The sequence below is a fragment of the Notothenia rossii genome (assembly GCF_949606895.1).
Source record: "Notothenia rossii genome assembly, chromosome: 4".
NCBI lineage: Eukaryota > Metazoa > Chordata > Actinopteri > Perciformes > Nototheniidae > Notothenia > Notothenia rossii.
This window is the reverse complement of record NC_136902.1, coordinates 52,906,141-52,921,140: the sequence shown is the minus strand read 5'-3', so window position 1 is coordinate 52,921,140 and position 15,000 is coordinate 52,906,141. Positions and strand designations below refer to the sequence as shown.

Below are 15,000 nucleotides of genomic sequence, written 5' to 3'. Positions count from 1 at the left end.
AAAAGGCCGCAATGTAGCACATGTTGGAAAGAAAATACAAGCTGCAATAGTTGAAGTGGAGAAATTGTCAAATAAATGGGGATTCAAACTGTCAGTAGCTAAGACGCAAGTCATTTGTTTTACAAAACGGCATAAAATTGCTCCTGTATCATTAAAATTGTATGAGCAACCTCTTGAACAGGTAAATACAATAAGATTTCTTGGTGTTTGGTTTGATGGAAAGCTAACGTGGAGCAATCATATAGGAAAAGTTCAAAGTAAATGTAAAAAGGTCAACAATGTACTTCGGTGTTTGGTGGGACAGGAGTGGAGAGCGAGTATGTCATCACTACTGAACATATATTGGGCACTCATGAGACCTGTATTCGATTATGGGTGTATAGCGTTCATGGCAGCAGCAGAATCAAACCTTAAAAAGCTGGATGTCCTACAAGCTCAGGCCCTGAGGATTTGTAGTGGAGCTTTTAAAACATCTCCAGTATCAGCAATACAGGTAGAAATGGGAGAAATGCCTTTAAGGATAAGAAGAGTAAAGTTAATGTTGGCATACTGGGTAAACCTTCAGGGGCATGGTGATAGTCATCCAGCGAAAAGTATTTTGAAAGACTGCTGGGAGCACAATGAGTCACATTTAACAAGTTTCGGATGGATTGGTGATGTTAAAGCGGCAAGTATAGGATTGAATCAAATACAGTATTGCCCTACAGTTGCAATCTCGTCCATTCCACCCTGGTTATCCCCATTGCCAAGTGTAGACCTCAATATACAAAAAGAGTTGAAGGAAAAGAAAGAAATACCAGTATGGCGCATAGTCCAGAATTATTTTGCAAGATATCACTCAGACTCAACAATCATATTTACAGATGGCTCCAAAGATCCAGAGACAGGGCGTGCTGGGGCAGCAGTTTATATCCCAGTGAGTAATTCACATATAAAGAAAAGGGTAACAGACCATGTGTCAGTATACACCACAGAGTTGTTGGCATTGGTATTGGCATTGGAATGGATAGAGGAGAAAGGAATACATAATACTGTAATTGCATCTGACAGCTATTCAGCTTTATCGAGTATACGATCAGGCAGATCTTCATTTAGAATGGACATAATAAATGAAATATTTCTAATTTTGTATAAAATGCAAATCAAAGGAATAGCAACTCGTTTCATCTGGGTTCCTGCTCATGTTGGTGTGGAGGGTAATGAACAGGTGGATATTCTGGCCAAACAAACACTCAGAATTACGAATATAGACATTGAAGTTCCGCTCAGCAAAGCGGAGGTTAAAACATTCATACATATATATTCGCAAACAACATGGCAAGATCATTGGGACCTTAGTGACACAGGAAGACATCTTTATAACATTCAAAGGTATGTGGGTGATGGAAGGAAGGTGGGGTTTAAAAGAAGGGAGGAAAATGTCATTTCTCGGATGAGAATAGGTCACACAGGTCTCAATCATACATTAAGGGTAATAGGAAAGCATCCAACCGGAAAGTGTACACACTGTAGCCAGCCAGAAACGGTTGAACATGTTTTGCTGCATTGCAGGAAATATAGTATTCAGAGGAATGTGCTCTTCCAAACACTGAAGAAAGCAAAATACATTGACTTTTCGCTATCAGGGCTGTTAGGGAAAACATCAGGCAATATGTATTGTGAGCTTATTACGTTTCTTAGAGAAATTGATACATTTAAAATAATCTAGAGTTTTGGTTTTATTTATTTATTTTTGTTAGTTTTATTTTGTTTATTGTTTTCTGCATAGTCTCTTGTCCATACTCCAGTCCAGTTGGTGGCGGTAATGCACCTAAAATTTGGTTTGCCAACCGCCAATAAACACTAAAGAAGAAGAAGAAGAAGAAGAAGAAGAAGAAGAAGATGCCAGGGGTGGCTCTCACGGGAGGAGGAAGCGTATGTGTGGTGAATGCGGGTATTCAGCGGGATATTTAAGTTTCCTCAGCATGTCTATATATGTTAAAATGCAACGGGGGAAGTAACTGAAAGTAACCGTATGTGGATATTGCATCGACCAACCTCGAAGCACGTCTCCCTGGAGAGGACGCGCACAGTGAGAGAGATTCTCTCCAACACAGGGTGAGATCGCTCCTTTGTGCCACGCCGATCATCGTGTTTTCCTTTTTTGTGGATTATAGCCTGAAAAGACCTACAAACATTTCTGTCTTTGCCGCCGACGGGCGCAGGAGCAACAGCCTTTTTTTTGTATCAATGAACTACACTATGGCCTGGATTAGGCAGTAAAGACAATTTCAATGTATCGCGAGTGGACTTTTTGTTGGGTTTTATTTGTTTTGTTTAGCTCGAAAAACTGTGAATACACTTGAATAACGCAGAAAACCTGTCTTTGTTTATTTTGTTAATGTGTGCATATAGACTTAATACATTTCCGTGGGGAGTATTTTGTGGGAAGAGCAGATTATCCGTTTATTATTTCTGTTTACCTTTTATAATATTATTTCATTCAAGAACCCCTTGTGCGTTTAATTAACACAACTATTTTTAGATAGTTGAACGTTACATGTCTGTCCCATAGAAGAACATGACAGCGCAGCGCAACTATACTACGGACGTGACTGCCCTGGCAGTGACATCAACATAGCCTGCTTGTGCTACCACACTTTCCCCTCAAAATATCGTTAAATAACGAAACTTGGAAATAGTGCCAGTCCATACAAAGTGTAACCACAATATGTAAATATGAAAGCAATCTTTAAAAAATAACAGCGTTGGTTTAATCTATGACTATTTTGACCATGTTCGTGCTGTTTTTGCCATAGAGAAGCATTGCCCCGGAAGTGCGCTTTGAACTATCCCGGCATACATAAACCACGTGACCAGCCAGCGGCGACATCAAAGAGTGTCGTAACTCGTTCTCTCTATGACTCCGGATTCGTCTAGTGTAAATATGACGTCACGTTCTCATTGTAACTCTCGTTGTAATCGGAGCGGCTCGGAAACAAATCTACAGCAGTAACATGATGCAACATACACATTCATGCAGTAGCAATATTAATAGAGAAACATCAGACATAATAGTAAAACACTGAAAGGGAACATTTTATTGCACCAGGAGCTACCTTGGGACTTTTACTGCGACAACGTTGACTTGCCTGTGAATAAAAAATAAACCATAGTGTTGGTGATCTACAGTGTTGTCATTCTTCTTTGAACACCAGCAAGACCGCTAACACCCTATTTCAACAATCACACTCTCTGTAATTGACATAATTAATAGATAGTTTAGCTTCTCGTCATCATTTGCTGTGGCCCTCTGATGTTAACGATCGTGACTGAAAGGCTGCCTGCCAAACGTAAACATTCAGCCACGTGACATTCAGACAAACTCTCGCGAGAGTTTTACACAAGACGGATAATTTCTAGCCATAACCCTGCCTGCCAACGAGCTGAAAGTTCCAGAGCTAGCTGAAGCTACCAAGCTAAGCTAACATGCTCCCCATCTGCACACTGCCGTGGCATTTTACGTTTCTAAGGTAAGCGGACATGAAACTATTCAGCAAAACTATAAATAATAATCTAAGTTATTGAGATTTTGGCATAATACTTCAGAGTCTTAAAATCCCTTAACGTTTGTATGCAATTGTGCTAAATTCAACACTGGAATCAAGCAAATATTAATATGTTTGCATGACATTAGTTATTTATATTTTTATATCACTTAAAGAGCAACTTCGAGGTTAAAGACATCTGTGAATAAATGTGTAGGAAAATGATGAATACACTAGATTTTCAAAAAAATATACAGAAATATACACTACAGTGACATCTGGTGTCGTTTTTGTAAGAAATGTTCTCTTCCGCATAAAAAAGCCTCGGCACGTGACCTCCCGCGTGTGACATAACACGGGGGACACAAGGGGGAGAGCGGACGGTGTAACGTATTAATAAACATGGATCCCAATGCTAGTTTCGACACAGAAGAAGTTGAACATGAATATTCGAATGCATATGACGGACTACAACCTTATAATTATGAGCCTGCTAGGCGTCCAAGAGACCAGGAGCAGCCAAAGATTAGAAGAAATAACGGCCATCGGAGAGAAATTGAGCTGTGGTGTGAGGAGAACCAGTGGAGAACTGGGCAGCTATCTTGGCGAGTGACCGGCTTTAGCTACAGAATGTTAGCTAACGTCACATCACAACATTGTAAAGTTAGCTATCATATATCAGGCTATAACTAAAGTAGCATTGATAATATAGTAACGTTACTGGCAGGACTGTTGATACTGATCCATAACCGAAACTAATGCGCAAGTATCAGCCGTATCTCGCGTTACCTAATGCAACTCCACACTACGGTGCTGTGTACCGGAGGAGAGACGCGAGATACGGCTGATACTTGACGATTTGACGGAGAAAGTTTGTGGAGCCTCCGTTGATATGTCGTTGTAAATGGCTTGATGGAAAGCAGGTGTGTAGTCGGGGAGGGTGCACAGCTGATTGCAGCAGGTGAGTGGAGGTTGAGCCGGCAGCCAGGAGTGACAGCCACCACGCACACACAAACAACACAGACAGGGGGAAACAAACAAACAAACAAACACAAAGGAGACGGCTGGAGCAGTACAGCCACCACAGCGTTACCTAATGCAATGTCTTACGGTGCCGTGTACCGGAGGGGAGAGAGAGAGACCAGCGAAGGGGGGGGGGAGAGAGAGAAGTAATACGGTTTCCTGATAAAGCTGTGGAGAGTATGTGCTGCAGGGAGGTGGATGCACAACGCACCCAGGAACGAATGCTAGCTCCGGTCCTTTTTACTGTGGACTCGATGTCCTGACAGGCTGGTATTTGTGCAACCTGCACAAACACAATACTGCACCATGATTACAAATGGTGAAATACAATGTAAAACTACCGAAAAATACCAGCTCCTTAAAACACAACCGCTCTACTCAACGCAACTCTACTATACCCGCGGTCAGAGAGCGGAGATGTGTCCCCTGCGTGATGTAATATGACGCGTTTTGACGTATGACCTTAAAAAAAAGCCGTTTTTAAGAGCAGAGCTCAAAATTGCTCCTTTCCCTCTGAATTCCTGCCCTTATGTCTCGTCAAACATATCAAATCCTGCATTCACTTTTTTAATTGTAATTTTCAAGCAAGTTTAAGCATAAATGTAGAATAAATAAAAACCTGCAAGATGCTCTTTAATTATACGTTTAATACATTTAAGTCAAGCTAAGGTACATGTGATGCTAGCTAGTTAATGCTCTTACCTGTGACGCCTCCTCCAAACAGCATAATAACCAGACTGTATCATTAAAACTAAGTATCAGTTCTAGATCCTTGACTTTAGACAAACAATTCAAAAGACAACATGTATTGAAAGACCAATCTTTATTTGAATGTGCCTCTTAACCTGATATATTAGTTATACAGCAATAGTATCGACAATCTAAAAAAACTGAGCAACTCAACAGTCAACTTTTATGTTTCTTATTGTCTAAAGCAGTGGTTCCCAAACTTTTTCTGTCAGGCCCCCCCTTTGGAGAAAAAAAAAAGTCGGGCCCCCCCAACACAAGTCAGGCTCAGTGGCGGTGCCAGAGATTTCTTTTGGGGGTGCTGTGGGGTAGCTTGACGTTTCATAGAGGGTGCTCAAACATTTAGGGTTTCCCATTAATGTACCGGTCGCTACAGTGGAATTTTCTACTACAGCAATCCCCACGCATATACACAACGTACCCGCAACTTTTACAATGAATGCTCGATAATCAGCTCGCCGCATATAGGTGTAAGCAGGGTTAAAGTGATATTTTTATAGGTGGTGTGTGGGCCTTACATAGGGGGGTCCAGGGGCAAGCTCCTCCGGGAAGATTTATTTTTAAATATTTAAGTTAAATGCATCAATCTGGTGCACTTTGAGAGCAAAATGAAGAGATCTATGGATACATCTCTCAACACCCATATGAAACAGAACTGTTAACAGATTTACTTTTTCTTTATGGATAGTTTACAAATCACCCTTTTTAAACGTTATTCTTTTTTTACTGTCGTATAGTATTTCATACCTGTTTTTCATTTACTCTCTTATTTTTTTATAACTATAATGATCATATAAATGTGTGCCTCGGAAATAATTATTTACATTAATGGTGACCAAAACGTTTGAGACCCACTGAGATAACACTGAGAGTCCTTTAGTTCACTGAGCCTCTCAGTCTGACAGGAGAGGACTCTCCTCCACTTTGTTGTTGAAAAAACTCCTTATATCCGTTAGCGTAGCTCGCTAGCACCAGAAGCTAAGAACAACGATCTCCGGTACCGGTGCGCTCTCTCTCGCTCGCGCACACAAAATGGCTCGTTTCACACACACACACAGAGCCGAGCTTTAATGAAACACAGAGACCCAGACGTAATAGTACTGTACTGTATCATATTATTTTCGAACCATTTTTCCTCCTGGTCTCTCGCGCCCCCCCTGTCATGCCTCTGCGCCCCCCACACTTTGGGAACCACTGGTCTAAAGCATTTGTTGTTTTCATTTTTCCCCTCTCATATTCAGTGTGGACGGATTGAGACAGCGTGGTGTCCAGGAAACTGCAGAGACTTCAGGGTGAAACCTCCGTGTGATGGACGTCCAGTCTGTTGGTTTGGAGAGGACTGAGGGTCTTTCCTCTGCAAGGAGGACCAGGCCTGATGGAGGAGCCCATGCTGGGCAAAGCTGATACCAACTGCACAGGCCTAGTCTGTCACTTTATTTGACTAAATGTGTTTATTTATACATTTAATAGTTTTACACCTTCTGTCCATATGTGCTTTTTATTTAAAACATGTTTGATTAAGTTTTGGTTCACATTTCAATACATTTGATTTGTATTTGCACTCCTTTTGTCCATTATTCTTACTGAAAATGTTACATTACACATTCACATCTGACTGAAGATTGGCCCCATTTATTTGTGACGTTGCAAACTCTGCGGTACAAGGCACAAGTGATGTGAAGCTCATAAACCGAGGCGAATAGAAATAATTAGCTGATGGAGTGTAGATGTGGAAATAGGTGCATTCGATCAGCTGACTGTTTTTACAATAAAAGTAGTTTTCTTAGTGTACTGGTCTTAAAATCTCATAGCATCAGCTTTTAATTTTCCTCTTGGATGTTCTTCTTGACCCTCAGAGAAGGAGAACATGTTGTGTCTTTCAGGCATGTCCTTTCCTAACAAAAATTACAGGAAACATAAAACATATTATTGCAGAACAAGTGTGTTATTTATGAAAGCGGTGTGTTTGTGTGTTTAGGGGCTGTAGATATAATTATTTTCAGGGGTGTAACGGTACACCTACCCGTACCGGAATTATTATTATTAACTACAATTGGTTACGCGACTGGCAATACATCAAACCTGCACACTGAAAAGGCATCACCCGAACGTGAATATCACTGGTACCAAAAGAAAAAAAGACTGAAGTGCATACCCAACTCCCACTAGCATTTAAGCCGCCACCACTCGCAAAAAGTTCAGACCGAGCCAAAGCTATTACAAACGCCAAATATCCTTATGTTGCCATGTTAGCAAAGCGCTACCTGGCTGTATCTGCTACCTCTGTCCCTAGCGAGAGGGTGTTCTCCACAGCAGGAGACATTGCTAGTGCCAGCAGATCTGCCCTTTCTGTAAGCAATGTGGACAAGTTAATTTTTCTTTAAAAAAACATGAAAATACAATGACAAGCAAGTCATAATGTCAAACTGACTGCTTAGGTACGAGTAGAGTACAGTTCAAATGATTATTTCAGTTCATCGAAATGCTGCACCTTAATGTTTATTTTATTATATTTTGTATTTATTTGAGTGAATATTCAGTTTAATAATAATTAAAACCCCAAAACTAATAGTTTATGTTTTGTGAGTACTAGTACAGTAAAGTTCAAATACAGATTATGTCAGTTCATCGAAATGCTGCACCTTAATTTTTATGTTATATTTTGTATTTATTTGAGTCAATACATTATTCACAGTTTAATAATAATTGAAAGAAAAAAAATCTGTTTTGTGTGAAAAAAAATTCTGCTTTACCGAAAACGTACCGAACCGAACCGTGACCAAAAAACCGAGGTACGTACCGAACCGAAATGTTTGTGAACCGTTACACCCCTAATTATTTTGCAATTTTAATGTTTTTATTTTATTTCAACAGTGAGCTACAAAGACAGAGTATGAATGAAAAGTATGAAGTTCATCAACATTGAAATATATCTTATTATCAAAATAATATTTAACTGTTATCAAAACGTAGTGCAACTGTAGAAGCTTGCTCTGTTGTCTCACTGAAAGAATAACTTTTACCACTTTTTTTGAACAATATTCAGAGATAAATAGTAGCAGTTTTCACTATGTGTTAAATATCTTTGCCTTTAATACATTAAATTAGAAAGCTGACAAAATCATATTGCTTGTTAACATCTAAATGTAACTTTTTGCACAGAAAAAACCCTCAACTTCACTGGTGTGTAGGTGATCTAGTATTGTTTAATGGAATGTATATCAGTGTATTAAAGTCAATACTTCATTCATTTAAACCAATATCTTTCTTGATTATTTGTACAGTGTGAAAAATAGAGTTTTTGTACCTGTGCTGAAGTTCACTGCTGTGAGGAGTCCAGTTCTGTCTCTCACTCTCTGGTCCAGCCTGTCTGCATCACCTGGACACCTTAAACCAGGGGTTGGCAACCCGCGGCCCACGGGCTGCATGCGGCCCTTTAAGCCCTCTGCTCTGGCTCCCTTGAGCTTAGACAAAAATAAGAAGGAAATAAAATAAAAGTATTTGTAGGACTATTTATATTTTGTTGCATGGTTGAAAATGTTTCGTATCTTGTATTTTGAGGTGATACTGTGACACATAAATAAAAAACAAAACGGTTTTAATTAGGTCAAATAAAATATGCGTCACATCCTGCTACGGTCCCGCGCCAGCGCCTTTTCCTGCGGGTGAATAACCTGACCCCCGGCTTGATGAGCGAACTATGGATAAATCAAAGAAAAGTAGCGGAGGAACACAGGATTTAATTCTGCGTGGACAGAGATATCTGCTTTCACAGCAAACGATGCTGGTTTACCGGTATGTTTGATATGTAGAGAGAAGTTGTCAAAGGTGCTGCAGCCTTTACGTATCGAGGAACAACACGGGAGAGGAAGACAGCTGACAATCTTCAGTCATAATTCAATGGGGTATGTAATTTATTTCAGAAAACACTTTTTGTTATATTCCATGGAATGCTCTTAACGTCCCGATAGCACTGAATATATTAAATGCTTTGACAATAAATACATACAAAAATTAATCTCTGGAAGCCGTAGCGCTGTAAAAAGCACGACCAATCATCTGAGCCGGCCCGGCTAAAATAACTGGATGGTCTACCTGCCTGTCAGCCTTCCATCTGTGCACAAACTTACCTCGTGGCCTCATCGATGATGCACGTTCGTGTGTGTTGGAGGAGGGACTCTGTAAGAAAGTCTGAAGGAAGAGGCATATTTTTTCCGGTTGTGTATTTTCACATTCTAGCGCACTCGAGCTGGTTTCTCCATTCTTACCTACCCTACCTTTAACTTTTTTTAGGGTGCAGCTATATGTTTTTTTTATTTTAAAGTGGGCCCATTTTAATTATATATTTTTTTCCTTCAAATGTGTAGAGGACTCCCCAAGTGCTGTGTTTAATTTATTTTAAAGTAGGCCTGTGTATTATTTTTAATTCTCCTTATAGGAGTTCTTTGTTTCTTATTGGAGGTTAACAGTTTTATATAATGTAATAAATAGCCTAATAAATGCAAAAAAACTGTAGTTTTTGTCTGATATAACATTAAATACAACTTTATTAGCTATCAAGCTATGAAATATGTTTTGCGGCTCCAGACAAAATGTTTTGGGGAAAAATGAGCAAAATGGCTCTTTTGGTCAAAAAGGTTGCAGACCCCTGCCTTAAACAAACAGATATATATGTAAAGTACCATGTGTACAAACAATATAACTGATTCTCTTCTGTTGAATAAACCATATTGTAATATCTAAGTAATCATCTTGAAATATGACATTAATAATTGTAATATACACACATCTTATTGTGAGGTTGGTTTCACATACACTACTACTTCAACATTAGCTTGTCTACATACTTGAGCATAGCCAATTTAAATTAACCTTAGCGATGCATACAGTTCCTACCTACATAATAAAATATCTCTCTAAGTTACAAGGATGACCTTATTTTATCAACCTCAAACAGAAGCTGTTTGTTCAACAGTATTATCCCACTTTACGCTTAACACTTCTCTATTTTGTTTTAACCTTTATATATACAGTCTATGATTTTAACTTGGAGGCTACGATTAGCATCGTTAGCACCGATGTAGCTACCACTCGCTTACACGCTAACCCAAGCCTTAACATTCATTACGTAGATTAAAATCATTAACACATAAATAAAGCACTCGAATTTCACTGACCGCAAAACCGCATTCATGCACGTCTGTTTTAACCGCAGAGCGAGTCACAATAGCCCGATATATAAGCATGAAGAACAAACAACCACGGCCGGCTTCAAGTTGTGTTTCCTGGATGAACTGACCAGGCAGAGTCCCTGTAGCTAGCTTCACGGAGCAGCTAGCAGAGAGACAAGAAGCTAGCAGCAGTCACTTGACAGAGCCGTCACTCAATGTGACCACGCCCTAATTTATGCAAAAACGTTAAGACCTAATATAAATGAAAGGGTCGCGTTAGAAAACAATTCACTCACAGATTCATAATCATGAAGGTGGAATCTAACTATATCGATCATAAAATGTATTGAGCCAGGGGTAGAAACATGTTTTTTTCTGCTGTAAAATTGGGCATTTTAACATTGGGGTCTATGGAAATTACTCCTTTCTGCAGCCATCGCCTACCGGCCAATATATGAACTGCAGTCATAGGCGGAGTTTGACATTTGCGCTTGGGGGGGCAAACCTTTTTTACTGACGTCACTCAGTACACAGTCCCAACTATTTCGTGCTCACCGCACTGAGTATGACTTTTCCACATACGAACACAACTCGTCCCGTCATGCACGCCTCATGCCCGCCGTACACACACACTCATATGGAAGGGGCGGTCACTCCCCCCAACAACAGTGCATTACATAACTGTAAAAAACGTATCAAAACTGTGCTTATCTTATACTTATTTGATAACTACTATATCCCTTGGTGTCCTACCTTAGTTCAGAAGTAGACGCCGTTTTTTACGTTCCGCATACGTCCACTATCCCCTCAGGTGACAGCTGTGCGGTTATGTCGTCCTCAATGTGAAGAACCGCAAGTGAGGAAAATCGTGTTCCTCCCAGCCAGTTCCGAATTCTCCTCATTGCAGAAAAACTTCTCTCAGAGGTGGCAGATCCGATTGGCAGAGTCAGTGCCAACTGGAGCATCTTGTATAGATTTGGATAGCTCTCCTTTTTAACAGTCTTTCGGAGATGCTCAAGTGCAACAGGTGCGACAGCAGAGGCTTTAACAAGGTCCATCTCTGCTCCAAGAAGGAGAGGGTGAATTTTGAGCAGCTGTGCGTATTTTTGGACGAGAGGTTCAATTCCTTTTTTCTGACATTTAAACACTGCTCCACATGCTCTTGCCAGCTCTATGGACTCTCCCGTGAATCGTCTGTCTAGTTCGTTGATGAGGGTGTCCAGCACAGGGAGATAGAGGTGCTGCTGATATCCAGCTGTATCACTCTGTGACATTTGTGCGCCACTTTCATCAGTTTCTCTTTGGCCCAAAGTAGTTGTAACCAGGAAACTGTCGAGGGAGGTCGGGGGTTTTGTAACCCGTTTTCTTTTGGGTGCAAGGGGACCCGGAGTCTGACACTCAACATCTGCATCCCCAGGTACTGGCACGTTGTTGTCCCGGCAGAACTGTTTCACTGATCCCCACATATTGCTCCACGTATCTGCTTGTCTCTGAGATTTGAAGTGCGCCTTCAGGTTGTCGGTAAGCGCTGCAGCTTCGGAGAGTGTGCAGCTGGAGGACTGTAGGGCCTTGTGCGTAACATGAATCACACGCAGTATGTCTTCCAATACAATAACACATGTAATGAAAGACATTCTGGTCATGTGGGCATAAAGGCCACTGGCCTCCACAGACCACTTGTCTCCCTCGTCACTCATTTCTCTCAGGCACCCTATAATTGCAGAGTAGTGAGTTTTAACGGAATTCACAGATCGCCACTTGTACGCCCATCTTGTCTCACTTGGCTGTATTATTTCAGTTTGTTTCAGATTCAGTGATTTCTGCATTTCAATGAATCGATGATGGTTTGACGGCTCTGCAAATACAGAGTAGAGTTTGTCAATGACGTTCAGGAATGTTTTCACGCTGCGGTTGACAGCACAACACTCCATAAGCACCAGATTTAGTTTGTGTGCCATGCAGTGCACGTACACTGCGTATGGGTGGGTCTCTTTGATGCGCTGCTGCACACCAGAAACGTGACCAGACATGACGGAGGCACCATCGTAACTCTGGGCAACAACTGGGATATGTTTCAGTCCACACATCTCAAGTCCTTTGTTTATTGCTTCCACAATCCCAGCCGCGTTGCGAGATGCTGAGCAATCAATAAAACACAAAAAACGCTCCTTGATTTCAAGCTGCTCTGCATATCTGATACATACTGATAATTGTTCCGTTTTGCAAGACCTGGCCTCATCTGCAATTATAGAAAAAAATCCAGTATCCTGCACTTTCTCTTCAATTTCTGCACGAACTAAGTTAGCGCATATGTCAATGACTTCGTTCTGGAAATCCGGGCTAGTAGCATTGAAATAGTTGGACTGCATGTTTTTAAAAGCAGAATCATACTTGGAGAAAAATCCACAAACCTCAAGAAAATTTCCACGCGACTCTGACTCGCTTCCCTCCCGATGCCCACGAAAAGGCAATCCGAGTTTGGACAACAGCCTCACAATATCAACAATTTTGCACAAATAAGATCTGTTCTTCTCAACAGAATCTTTGTGGCTTCGGGAAAGTTTCGCTGCAATAGATCCAGAAGATGCAGTCACTTTATAGTTATCCCATTTAACCATGCAGTTCAGATGGGCCTTGGATTGTGCATGTTTCTCCAGTTTGCTGCTTAGTTTTTTCCAGTCACTCAGGCCCTTTCTAAAGGAATCCTCCACACCGCTGTCAGTCTGGAAGTGGCGGCATGAAAAACAGAAGACGGCATCAATTCGTACTGAATATTCCAGCCAGGGATAGTTCTTGTAATAGTACGTGGAAAATGATCGTTTCGTTTTCCCAAACATTTTTGAGGGGAAATCGGATAAAGTAGGCTGCTTGGGACAGCTGTGCTTTTCCCCAAGATCATCATGACCCACTGACGGCCCCGGTGCCGGTGGTCTCCCTGCTGTGGGGTTAATGTTAGCTGGTCCTGCTAATCCAGAGCTCTCCGCTGTGGGGCTAACATTAGCTAATCCAGAGCTGCTCGTTTGCGTGTCTGCCACTTGACATTGTGACGGCTGCTGGTTGGTAAAGTTAGGCTCAGTCGGTGGCTCTTCTGTTGTTGAAGCTGAAGACGAAATTGGACGTTTTAAAAATCGCCGAATATCCATTACTGCTAATTCAATAGCTGAATCACTTGGATACAAAAAAAAGTGAGGGAACTTTTGTCCTTAACTTCACACGTCACACACACACACACACACACACACACACACGTCACAACCCTTTATATATACAGTCTATGGTCACAACATGCGACTGCTCAAAAATGAAATTATTTCAAACAAAAGATGATATTATTCAGATTTGTATTGTAACAATCATTTTATTACATCTATTAAAATATTTATATATACAAAATATTTGTATTGGAACAGTTTTAGATTTAGTAATGATATAACATATTTCAGCCACCAGGGGGGGCAATGCCCCCCCTGCCCCCCCGCAAAATCCGCCTATGACTGCAGTGTGTAGCACTTCCGTATTGGCGTCCCGGCTCTTCCCCAGAGTTTGCCGCTTGGTTCACACCGGAATAAGTCCCTGGGGCTGGATTCATGGATGTATAATAAGAACATATAATGTATGTATGTATAATAAGAAGGTGGATTAGGCAAATGAAGCTGACGTCACTTCTTCTTCTTCTGCTTTGGGTTTACTGGCAGGGCCGCAAACAACTTCACGCCGTATACTGCCACCCGAAGTCCCCGGCCGGAAGTCCCCGGAGTTGGGGACTGGCTTCAGTAGAAGCTGCTGGGACTCCCAGCAGCTTCTACTGAATGCTTCCGAGTAAATCGCCAGAACGCCGACCCCTCCTCATCTCCACCGCTCCCATGTTTTATTTTGTGTTGCCATAAGTTAGTCTCTTTGCGTTTCTGCGCTTGGCTAATGCTAATAATGCTAATGCTAGGATAATAAAATGACGGCTTCACAAAACTTTTTTTGAGTTTTACGGAGCGTGGTTTGCAAAAAAAAAGGTTCCTATTTCTCCCACGAAAGTCCCTGCTCTCTAGCAGGGACGGAAAAGGGGGTAAAAAGGTTCTCATGAACTCATTTTAGTTCCGGCTCTTTTTGGTGTGAACGCGACATTTCGGAACTATATCGGAACTAAAGTGGGAAAAGTACTGCGGTGTGAACGCGGCTAAAGAGTGTCGTAACTCTTATCTTTCTAGGGCTCTGCCCTGGGTAAATTACCGTACAGCCAATCACAATGGGTACAATGCGTGACGTCATTGGTAAGAGACGGCCCCCGAACACATATGGTACCTTCTTATTATACATCCATGATGGTACCCCGAACACATCTGGTACCGACACCGGCCCTGAGTCCCATCTAACCGACAGTACACAGCCCTCACATTATTTGGTTCTCATCGGTCAGTGTATCGGAGTCCAGAAACACATGTGAATGCTAAAAATAAAGGACTGTTTCTTTAAGAAGAGGCTGGTTCACTTTCTTCAGTCCGGCCGGTTGTTCGATATAGCTTTTATATTTATCGTGG

At 41.3% G+C, this 15,000-nt stretch overlaps 2 long non-coding RNA genes across 2 annotated transcripts; one reads left to right on the top strand and one right to left on the bottom strand.

Annotated features, from left to right (window-relative positions):
• Nucleotides 1-329: 329 nt before the first annotated feature.
• LOC307036088 lies at nucleotides 330-8,553 on the top strand. Its single transcript, XR_013807268.1, has 2 exons — nucleotides 330-1,371; nucleotides 1,769-8,553. It is a non-coding gene; the product is annotated as an uncharacterized lncRNA (long non-coding RNA).
• LOC307036091 lies at nucleotides 6,730-14,993 on the bottom strand. Its single transcript, XR_013807271.1, has 3 exons — nucleotides 14,765-14,993; nucleotides 8,605-8,761; nucleotides 6,730-7,192 (listed from the first exon to the last, which is right to left on the bottom strand). It is a non-coding gene; the product is annotated as an uncharacterized lncRNA (long non-coding RNA).
• Nucleotides 14,994-15,000: the final 7 nt, after the last annotated feature.